Below are 12591 nucleotides of genomic sequence, written 5' to 3' on the forward strand. Positions count from 1 at the left end.
ATCCAGGTACCCATGAGGTGGAAGCTCATGAACCAACAATGGGTATCCAGGTACCCATACAGTGGAGGTGACATAAACCAACAATGAATGTCAAAGTACCCAGACAGTGAAGGTGACATGAATCAGCAATGGATGTCCAGGTACCTATACAGTGGAGGTGACAGGAACCAGCAATGGACGTCCAGTTAGCCATACAGTTGAGGTGACAAGAACTATAGCAGCTTAAATAAAAGTGTCCCCACATATGTCCATAAGGAATGGAACTACTAAAAGATGTGGCCTTGTTGGAGTAAGAGTGGTATTGTTGGGAGAACTGTGTCTCTGGTGGGTGGGTTTTGAGGTCTCAGAATCTCAAGCTAGGCCTAATATCACACTGTCTCTTCCTGCTGGCTGTGGATTCAGATGTAGAACTCTCAGGTTCTTCTCCAGGGCTGTCTGCCACCATGACGATAAACTAAATCTCTGAACTTTGAGGCAGCCTCAAGAGTTGCCATAGTCATGATGCCTGTTCACAGCAATAGAAACCCTAAGACAAGAACCAGTGATGCATGTTCAGGTACAGCAGAGGGGATAAGAATGAATGATGGAGAACTCAATCCTGGAAAATCACCAGAAATATGGTGGCTTGCTTTTTTTAATTTTTTTTTTTTTTTTTTTTTTTTTTTTTTTGGCTCTGGTTCCCTTAGAAGTCCTGCCACAGCTCAGGATTTTCATTCTTGTCCTGAATGAATTCGGAAAGCAGAGAGGCACTTGAGAATTCTGTTTTTAAATAAAAGTAAACATTTCCAAGTGCATTTGGGTCTCTGTTTAGTATTTTTGTGACCCAATTACCGAGCTTAAATGTTCCACAGATGTCATATTTCTTTGTGGCATGAGTTTATGGAGCCAACATTAATATTAGTAAGAGTGTTAATATGTATCAGAAAGGTGTTTAATAAGCATTTCATATTGTGTTTTTCAATGGTTGGTCAAGAATTGTGCAAAACAGTAGTCTTTCCTTCCTGTTTTCCATGGTGATTAATAACTATGGTAGGTAATTACGTATCCAGGCACCACAGGGGAAATGTTTCTGTAGCAAGTTTCTCATCATTTAAATGCAAACCATATAGATGATAAGCCCAGATCCTTCATAATTCAGCAAATGAATTAACTGAACATTGAATACTGGCATTTTCTAAAATGTATCAATTGCTTCAAGTCAGAATAAACACTGAAATAATTGTTAAGAGAATAATTGCAGAAGGAAATAGTTCGTGGATATATTTTCCTTTGGATCCCTTCCCATGTTGTGCATGTGTGGTGATACCTGCCTTCAAGAGTAACATCATCACTGTAGGCTGTTTTCACCTGTATCCACACTCCAGGGAGGGCTTTACCAGTTAGAATGCAAGGAAGTGTCTTGGTCTTTTAAAAGACACATGGAGGGTCTTCTAATTCCATTCCATTGATCGACTTCTCTGTTTTTATGCCAATACCAAGTTGTTTTCAATACTGTAGCTCTGTAATAGAGTTTGAAGTCAGGGAGGGTAATGCCTCCAGACGATCCTTTATTGTATAAGATTGTTTTGGCTATCCTGCGTTTTTTGTTTTTCCATATAAGGAGAAGACAATAATCTGTGAAGAATTTTGATGGGATTTTGATGGGGATTGCATTCTCAAGAACAATGGCAACGGGTTTTTGATCCTACTGGACGTACTGGCTTTGTGGGAGCCTAGGCAGTTTGGATGCTCACCTTACTAGACCTGAATGGAGGTGAGTGGTCCTTGGACTTCCCACAGGGCAGGGAACCCTGATTGCTCTTTGGGCTGACGAGGGAGGGGGACTTGATTGGGGGAGGAGAAGGGAAATGGGAGGCAGTGGCGGGGAAGAGACAGAAATCTTTAATAAATAAATAAATAAGACACATGGAGGATAGATAAAAGCAGAAGCATCATTCCCAAAGTCCAGTTAAAGAGTGGGAGGAGTGAGAATAGGAGCAATGAAATGAAGTCCATGATGGTGAAACCCACTGAAACAGTTTACCTGAGCTAATGGGAACTCACCAACACCAGTAGGACTGAGAAGGAACAAGCAGAGGACCAAACTAGTCCCTCTGAATGTGGTTGACAGTTGCATGGCTGGGGCAGACTGAGGTACCATTGGCAGTGGCACCAGGATTTATCCCTACTGTATGTACTGGCTTTTTGGGAACCTATTCTCTTTGGATGGATACTTTACTCAGCCTAGATATAGTAGGGAGGGCCTTGGACCTTCCCCAAAGCAATGTGCCTTACCTGCTCTGAGGAGTGGAAGTGGGTAAGGTGGGAGGGTTAGGTGGAGGAAATGGGAGGATGGTAGGGAATGGGAACTTGGATTAGAAAAAAATTAAATTAAATTTAAAAAAAGAAAGAAAATTTCAGTAGTCTTCTTTTCTTTTCATATGTTTTTCTAAGGGCCGCCTGCAGACTAATTTACTTACTTGGGTAGAATTTACCGTTTAGAACCATGCTCATTTCCTTCTTACTCTGTGGCTGGCTGTGTGGCTGGGTGACTGGCCTCTGGCACCCTATTTTGTTTTTTCTGTTCTCGATCTTCCCTTCCTTCCCTAGATTTCTCCTCCTTTCTGTTCTCTCTGCCTGCCAGTCCCGCCTATCATTCCCCCTGCCTAGCTATTGGCTGTTCAGCTCTTTATTAGACCAATCAGGTTTAGACAGGCAAAGGAACACAGCTTCACAAAATTAAACAAAGGCAACATAGAAGAAAGCAACATATCTTTGTATCATTAAACAAGTATTTCACAGCATAAATAAAGGTAACACATTTTAAACTAATATTCCACAACACAACCACTATATCTGAGGCTCATGAAACATTGAAGTATGGGCATAAAGATTAGAGAGTCAGAGGGCTAGGATGTCTGATGTCACCTAATGCCTTCTATTCATGACAGGGAAGATTCAGCCATAAGATATCATCTCAACAATATGGTCACCTAAACAAAACCAACACAATGAAAATACCAGTTTGCAAGAAGAATCTCAAAAGGCCCCACTACTAGATAAAGAGCTATGAAAAATCAATAGCACCTGACAGATGGAGATGCAACCATCTCCAGGGAAAAGCCCCCTAATAAGTTATGTAATCCTGAGTGGTCATCTCTGTAAACAGAGACTGCATTTTTGTTTCCCGAATGCCCAGACCCAAATAATCACACAGAAACTATATTAATTTCAACACTATTTGACCAATCGCTCAGGTGCATTCCTAGCTAGCACTTACATCTGAAATTAACCCATTTTTATTAATCTATGTATTGTCACAAGTCTGTAGCTTAGCAGTAATGTTCTGGCATCTTTCTCCTTTGGTGGCTACATGGCATCTCTTTGATTCTGCCTAGTTTGTCTCTCTATCTCTGATCAGATTTCCAGCCTGACTTTGTACTGCTAAACCATTGGCCAAAACAGCTTTATTCGTCAACCAATAAAAGCAACACATATATAGAAGGACATCTCACATCACATCTCTAAACACATATACCTACAAGCAACACTAAGTGGATTCACCATGCTATATCTGTATATACATATACATACATACATATATATATATATCCACAAAATAATAACTAATGGAGAAGAGATCCATGAATTTGGGAAGCAGTTGTGGGGACATGGGGGAATTTGGGAAAAAAAGAGAGAGTGAAAATGATATAAATATGGATGAAATTCTGAACAACAAAAAATTTTAATTGAATTCTTTTAATTACCTAAAAGTTATCACTGAGAGAAGATAACCTTTAAATAATCCTTATTCCCTATTCAAAATTGTGTCTCCTGACATCATAACAGAACATCCTACACAGTGTTTCAACTCAGTGCTCAATGTGTGATATAGACCAATAATAAAAGCACAGCTGGAAAAACAATGCCTGTTTGCTGGGCAGTGGTAGCACATGCCTTTAATCCCAGAACTTGGGAAGCAGAGGCAGGCGGATCTTCATGAGTTAGAGGCCAGCCTGGTCTACAAAGCGAGTTCAAGGACAAGTCAGGGCTCTATTACACAGAGAAACCTCGTCTCAAAAAGCAAAACAAAAGTGAATGAATGAATGAACCAATGACTATTGATTTTCTCAGGGAATCGGGACTTTTTATTCTAAGCTGTGGCTATTTCAGATATATAGTATACATGTTTCAACTCTATTCTAGACAAATTAGTGACTTTCAACCAACAATTGTGAACTTCTCCGCAATCTACATCCAGGGATACACTAGGAGCTCTGTCTAAAATACCAAATATACGGTGTCTATGGAACAAATGAACTTGTGTGTGTGCAAGAAAAAGAGCTCAAAATTTCTGTTGAAAGAGATTAATAGAAGTCATTGTCCAAATGGAATCACTTTGTGCTAAAAAGAAAAAAAAGTGATAATGGAGAGTCAGGCAAAAAAAATGGAATTAAAATTTTGATTTTGAAAACTTTTACAAAAAACAAAAAGGCCCTCGAAAACAAAACCTAAGCCTATGATATCAGGTCAAAAGGTAAGGCCCTCTTCCTAGCAAAACTCAACAAGGGGACATTAATTGAGAATAAGCCAATGATGGGCCACTTATAATAGTTTCAGGACGATTGAAAGAATAAACATAAACTCTGACTAAATGCTGGAGACGCAGGCAGAATGATGTAGTTTCACTGTAGTAGAAGGTTTCCGGGTGTTAATTCAACCCAACATGTCTGCTGAAACTGATTAGAGGAGAGGAAGGCTGGCGATGGAGGCAGAGTCCAGAATTCCACAGCGCTGACTCCATGTGTCGTTCCGTTTCTGTGAAACCAAACTGCTTTCATCTGGCTAATTTCTTCCCTAGTACGCTTGACTCTTGATGACAAATATGTAAGGAATGGTGCCAAAATCCAGTTGGCACTTCATTATCTGAACTTGTTCCGTGATGCCTAAGTTTTAAAGTATTCGATTTGGTTATAGTAGGAAATAAAAATTGTGAATAAAATTCATGGGAATGTTCAGATAACATGAAGAGTGATCAACTGAGAGCTAAAAATATTATTACCACGCTCTTGTATTCTGCCTTAGCTGCTCTGAACATGCTAGGAAAGCTGCTCAATTGTTCTGAAAACTTTTAGTGAGTGAAAGTAGAAGGTTTATTTCTAAGTGTGCTGGTTAGTGTAAACACAAAATGAATCCTCAATATATTTCCACATCTCAAGGGTTATTCTATAGTTGCATGTAACTTATTTTCAAAGGGGGGGCAAAGGAGGGGCTGGAGAGATGGCTCAGTGGCTAAGAGCACTGGTTCCAGAGGACCTTAGTTCAATTCCTGGCAACCACATGGTAGCTCATGACCATCTGTAATGGGATCAGATTCCTTCTTCTGGTGTGCATGAAGACAGAACACTCATACACATAAAATACATGAGTAAATAAATCTAAAAAGAGGAAAAAAATCATAGCAATTTAATGTTTATAATAAAGACATTACATTAAACAGCACTTAAACGCTTTCAAATCTTCCATTTAATAAATGGCATATATATGTATATATTGTGTAACACACAGTTGCACAAACAACAGCAAATGGACACTTCCAATAGTAACCAGCTCCGTGTTTGGTTTGTTCCTTTACAGCTACTAGGTCTAAAGCTTGACTTAGCAAACAAGAAAAAGATTGAAAATTGTCTGTAAAGCATTTTTAAAAATGCTTTCCTTTTTAAATTTTATACTAAAATTATTTACAATACAAACATAAAAATATAGTGAACAGAATTAATAATGAACTTCCATGCACCTGAGCCTAAATGCCCATCAACTGTTCCCATATTATTTTCAAAACATTGCTCTAATTAGAACAATGGCCAAAAATCATACCATCTAGCACAATTATAATGTTTAAGCTTACAATATCAATTAGTCACTTGGTTCAAAGTGCTGTGTGTCTTCAAACATTGTTCCCAGCTTTCTTCTTCTCTTAAACACTCATAAAATCCGGCCTGGGGAGATAACTGTGTCTTAAATCACAGAAGAAAACTTTTTATACTGTGCAGAGTTTTCCCCTTTTGAATACCTTTGTTCTTACTTAGGGGCTCACCACAGTTTTTAAAGGGAAAATAACAAACAAAGGAAACAATATTACCCACTCCTTACTAGAGGCAGCAACATGTCTCAAGAAAAGAACATCTCTGAGCCAAAGAAAAGGTTGTTGGCAAATCTGGAGTTTCACCAAGGCCTTCAATCTCCAAAGACAGTGGAGAACACCAGGGACCTTGGTGATTAAGGGGCATGATGAGTTAATGGCACATTTCCCCCCATATGCCATACATCATTGCCAGCCTTCTCTTTTGGATCTCATATCTCCCTCCAAGATCATGCTAAGGTTTCCAAAGTGAATTTCAAAGTACTAAAATTTACAATTGATTTGAAGCAGGAAGCATATTTTAAAGCCCAACTCTAGAGACTTTCCTAAACCTTGGTTTGTCCTCTGTTAGAGGAAATATATCAGCTACTTCCTTGAAATATTTGTTACCAAGCAGGAGAGCATGCATTATTATTAATAAACACTTGTAGTCGTTAATACCATGTATATAAATAAAAATTGTAGTAATAAGAGTGGCGGGGCTGTGTTCCCAGCACCCCGGCCGCCTGCTCGGCTAGCTTATGCCCCGAAATAATTACACGGACACTGTATTCTTTTAATCACTGCTTGGCCCATTTCTATCTAGCCTCTTCTAGGCTAACTCTCGCACCTGGACTAGCCCATTTCTAATATTCTATGTAGCACAGCTAGGTGGGCTTACCGGGAAGATTCTAGCCTACGTCCATCCTGGGTCGGAGCTTCATCGCATTCATCTTCCCGGGAGCGGGGAGCATGGCGTCTCTCTGAGGAGTCTGCTCCCGAGAGGAGAGCTGTGGAGTCTGAGCTCACTTCCTCTTCCTCCCAGCATTCTGTTCTGTTTACTCCACCTACCTATGTTCTAACCAATAAAATGGGCCAAGGCAGTTCCTTTATTAGCCAATGACCTTCCTCCATCAAAAAATCAGTCACATTACCCTTTTAATATCTTGTGTTTTTTAGATACTAGTGCTTTTAAAATTCGGTTTAAAAAAAATAAAAGTAGCAAAGGTCTACTGCCCTTGGAACCGCCTTACATCCTGTCCCAGCACATGGTGGATTCTCCATCTGCTTTGATAGGTGAAGAAACTAATTCTGATTCCAAAGCATATAAATCAGAAGGGGTCCTTAACACAGCCCCAAAAGAAGGAAATGCCGTCTGTGTATTCATTATTCAAACCTCTGATTCTTTCTTAACAGGAACAGGGAATGTCTGTAATAAATGAAACACCAATAATAAAGCCATTAACAAAAGAGACAGCAAGGGAACATGTTTGAGACAGAAATAGGTGACCTAAAATATTAGTTGTAAACTGCATGTAATAAGCAGAGCTTGTACTCTGCTTCCCAAGAACCAGGAGAGCTTTCTTTTTCCTGACAAAGACTCATAAAAAATTAGAAATCTTTGTACTCCTTCCAAACACTTTTTTAGTTTTGAATAATGAGAAAACTTTGGCACTAATTATGAATTTATGTTTATTGACTCCAAACTTGAATTATCAGATAAGCCAGTCAAGGATATCAAAAAATTTCTTGGTTTTACTCATATTCCTGTACACCTGACCTTGCTGTTATAAAAGGATGTTTCATTTTCATAGCTTACACTCAAAGATGTTCCAGCTATCCTGAGGTTAGCCTAAAAACACTTACTAGAACATCTAAATGACTATAGCCATGTGGACTTCCCTATCATGGGATTTCAGACTGCCTGGGTTCCCTGAAAGATGCTTCAGGACATTCTTCTAGGTCATTCAGATCAAAACAGACCCATGAACAACAACATCTAGTTAAAAGATGCAAATGGTTTATTTATTTCGTCACTTCACTTACTATAATAGACCAGGTCATTCTCATTTTCAGGTATCAAGAAGAGCAAGTATCATGTTTTTTTTCAATCTAGTCAGTGTGTATATGTGTGTGTGTGTACATGAGTGTATGTGTGTGTGTGTTCTGTGTGCAGGAATTGAACTTGAGGTTTTACACATCCTAAGCAAGAATTCTACCACTGAGCTATTTTTCCAGTCCAGATATGTTCCTTTTTTTCTTAATGCAAACACAAAGTAGCTGGTTGAAAAATATCTTCTCATGTTCAGAAATTATATAATTATTTCTTATTCTAAAAATCTTAATACACAAATGATATGTAAGTTGAAATTCCTGAGGTTGCAAGGAACAAAAACCTAACTCAATTCCTTAAGACAAATAAATAATTTTTAAAAAGGGTGAGGTGGGGGCAAGACCTCTTCTTAGGAACGTGGCACTCTCTCTGAAAGGAAGCTCAGCTGTGTTAACTGGGACTGACTCTCAGTCTCCTTTCTTTGTTGGTCCTCTGACTTCCTGTTTGGACATCTTTCTGGCCTTGACCCTTTCCAAAGCTGCAGAACGGCTTCCTCCTTCCACAGACTTTGATGGATGGACTCTGCCTGCTCTTCAACATACCTTACCAATGACAGGATTACACCAGGTTCCAAACTTTCTGTGTGGAATCGCCCCTAGATTTAATTCACTTAGGAAGCAAACGTTTGAGGGTGTTTGTCATAGGCCAATAGTGCATAAGGGACTGGAGATTTTTTAAAATGTTGATGTGGTTCCCAATGGAAAAGAAAGCAAGTTGGTTCAAGGTTGGGATGATGGGCGTGGTTGGCAGGTTTAGTGTGTGTGGGAGTCATGAGTGGGAACCTTTCATCAAAGGAGGGATCAAAGAATATTTTCAGTTCCTCCTCTGTGCCCCACCATAGCTTGCCCCTGGGTCTGTAATAGCTCATTTATCTGTTTACATATCTGTCACCCACTGACTGAAACTAAAAACCCAAATGAAATCTGAAATCCATAACGAAACTTGCCTTGATGCTGCCTTGTGAGCAAGAACAAATGTCTCTCTTAAATTTTATCTACTAAAATACACACCCAGGGATCAGTCCGATGTTTGGTTCAAGTCCAGAAAGACAGCACACAGAGTGTCCCCAAAACCAGCATGCCTGTCTTTCCTTTCTAAGGAAATACTGGGAGGAACTGCTCATTTCTTTCCTATGTTTCCTTTGTATAGTCACCATTTGTTGTTGCTGCTGCTGCTGCTTGTGCTGCTGCTGTTGAACAGACAAGAGATGCACACTGGACAATGTCCAGGAGAATAAAAGTCCCCCTCTTCATCCCTCTCATCTATCCCAGCCACCCAGTTTCTCTGCCTTCAGGCAACTGCTGGTCCTTGTCTGAATTACTTTTGCCTTTCGATATGATTGGAAATATTTTTATTAATGCAACCAAGAGTCCCTGCCTGTGCGGAGAGCACCTCCATGTGAGCAGGTGTTTATAGTAAACATACGAGGCATGTGGGCCTGTTTGCTCGCTTCAGCTCCTACTTAGCTGTTTCCTTTGGCTTTGAGTGCTCCGAGGTAAATCTAAGGTCAGAGACTAGCTGAGTCAACGCACTGATGACACAGCAACACATTTAAGCCATCTGGGAGGCAAGACAGCCTGGCAGGAAGAGTTAAGAATGGAAACTTCTAAACCGGGCTTGATTCTAGCCCCAGTTCTTCGGAAGGAGAGGCACCTGCTTAATATATACAACCTTTAACAGGAGCCACTGGCTCACAAAGCTCTCCCTCCTCAAAGAACTTCAGCAGCCCAAGCGTACACCTGTGGAAGTTGCTTAGAACCTGTCACCTCGGCAAGACAAACTCTGCTGTCTTTTTACTACATTAGAAGAACTCCATGGACCGGACTCAGATGTTAAACACAGCCCCAAAAAGAACTGTTCTTAGCAGATACCGGTCATGAGGCAAAGACCAGGCCAATCAACACAGGAGAGGTGCGGGAATCCCAACAGAAAGGGCAATGCAATTGACTAATATAATTCAGAAAGAGGCCATTGCATCCCTTAACACCTATTTACTGACAGTGTTAATGGCTTCCCTTCAGGGCGAGAATTTTCTACCTAGGAGAAAGCGTGAGCACTGAACTTTAAAGATGAAGCCAAAGATGATATAATAGAATGCAATGAGTCAAGCCTTCAAAAGCTGTATTGATTCTTCAGCACTGCTCTTCTGCTGGGTTGAAACACATTATGAATAACATCTAGAAGACGCAAGAGATGTGGCTGATCAAACCCAAATTTCAAGTCATGGTAGGTTCCAATCCATCTACAGTATAGTCATCTCTGGGGGTTCTGGTTCTTTTTTTCCTCACACTTTATTGGGGCAATAATCAAGGCATTAGACTCTCTATTACAGAGATTTACAGCAAAAACCTCTTGTAATGGATATTAGTACTGGATATTAAAGGAGAAATACTAAGGGAACATGAGATGCAACGATGAGATCCAAAAAATGTTTGCATAAGTTAAGTTTTATTGACTCCAAGTGATGAGCTGAATAACATTTGATATGCTCCGAACGCTCCCTAACAAGCCAACCAATACGAGGCAGATCATCAGTGTGTCAAGCGGACCGTTCTCCAAGGAGCCCATATAATCTTCCCATTCTCTTTTCCCTGATTATATTTCCCCCAGAGTTCTTCTCATGCACTCGAAATCATGTGGAAAGAATCTTTCTAGCTCCCTGTCCCAGGAGAATTATATCCACCGCACTTGGAGCAGAACAGACCTAAGGGGAAACCCAAAGGTGATCCTGACGTCTTAGAAATTTAGATTTTCAACCTTATAGGACAGCCTAAACCAAGTTAGGAGACCTCGGGGTTCCTGCTAGACATAACCCTTACACTGGCTCTCTTGAGAACGGAACTTCTGAAAAGAAAAATTTAGTTGAAACTTGGCAATGTTTTTCTTTCTTAAGACACAGAATATGGATGACCTCTGTTTCATTGATATATGTGAATTCCTCAGTCCCAGAAAACGTAAATTTAAATCGTATTATAGCTCAGTGGCTTAAAAACAACTCTATCATGAGCCAAAGTAAGAAATAGTAAGCTCCCCTCATCCACACAGCCCCACCTATACATGTGGATCTGAAACAAAAATTCACAAAATAGAACATTCCTGGCAATGTGAAGCTCGCCCTAATTTTTTGTTATGTACACAGTCAGCTCTCTTTGTTACATCCTATAAATCTACTGCAAATATTAAATTAGTGAACACTAAATCATCTCTCCCAGGGTAAACACAAAGGTTAGGTTCCTCTGTGTCTCTGGTACAATATTTTCTATGCCTTTAATACATGTATATCTGATTCTTTAACTTTGAACTCAGCCAACTATGACTCATGACAGAAAAAAAAAGTTTATCGAACACATGTATTTTCTCCATAGGACACATGACAGGCCTCTTGCATTTAAAATACTTAAGTACTTTATTCCTATACTTGGAAGTGGGTATGACAAGATAAACAATAAAATCAACAAATAGACATACAAATGAAAACACAAGCATAGTTCTCATTAGACTCTAAAACAAACTTTTAGTGATAGCTCTTCCTTCCGGTTCCCGCAGCCTCTCCAGCCATGAGTAGCAAAGTCTCTCGCGACACCCTGTACGAGGCGGTGCGGGAGGTCCTGCACGAGAACCAGCGCAAGCGCCGCAAGTTTCTGGAAACGGTGGAGCTGCAGATCAGCCTGAAGAACTACGACCCCCAGAAGGACAAGCGTTTCTCAGGCACCGTCAGGCTCAAGTCCACCCCTCGCCCCAAGTTCTCGGTGTGCGTCCTGGGGGACCAGCAGCACTGCGATGAGGCCAAGGCCGTGGATATCCCCCACGTGGACATCGAGGCGCTGAAGAAGCTCAATAAGAACAAGAAGTTGGTCAAAAAGCTGGCCAAGAAGTATGACGCCTTTCTGGCCTCTGAGTCTCTGATCAAGCAGATCCCGCGTATCCTGGGCCCAGGCCTGAACAAGGCTGGCAAGTTCCCTTCCCTGCTGACACACAATGAAAACATGGTGGCCAAAGTGGACAAGGTGAAGTCTACGATCAAGTTCCAGATGAAGAAGGTGCTGTGTCTGGCTGTCGCTGTCGGCCACGTGAAGATGACCGACGACGAGCTGGTCTACAACATCCAATTGGCTGTCAATTTCTTGGTGTTCTTGCTCAAGAAGAACTGGCAAAATGTCCGGGCTTTGTATATCAAGAGCACCATGGGCAAGCCCCAGCGTCTTTACTAGGATGCCCCAATAAACCTTCCTGCTACTCTAAAAAAAAAAAAAAAAAAAAACCTTTTAGTGATAGCATGAAACCTAAAATACGGAGGTGGATAAACGTTTGACCTCAGGGGAGAACACATCAACTGGGCAAGCCAAAGGCTGTGATGCTCTGGACATCCTGCAAATGGTTGCAAAAGTGACATCCTATTCATTTAGAGATTACAAATATTTTTTAGCAAGTAGGCAATCTGGTAAGTACTAAATCTACAAATAATGAAAACCAACTGTAAATATGCTTGCAAAGCAAGTACGATTCTCGTCACAAGCCGGTGGATTTAGCTTCAGATGAACAACTTGATAAGCAACTTGACTGCCTGGATGGTGACTTGATCGCTGCTATATTCCCA

The 12591-nt window shown here is 40.5% G+C and overlaps 1 pseudogene; it reads left to right on the forward strand.

The window, feature by feature from the left end:
- Positions 1–12255, forward strand: part of LOC142851892 (large ribosomal subunit protein uL1 pseudogene) — a 201489-nt pseudogene extending 189234 nt beyond the window's left edge.
- Positions 12256–12591: the final 336 nt, after the last annotated feature.

Source organism: Microtus pennsylvanicus, chromosome 6 (assembly GCF_037038515.1).
Source record: "Microtus pennsylvanicus isolate mMicPen1 chromosome 6, mMicPen1.hap1, whole genome shotgun sequence".
NCBI lineage: Eukaryota > Metazoa > Chordata > Mammalia > Rodentia > Cricetidae > Microtus > Microtus pennsylvanicus.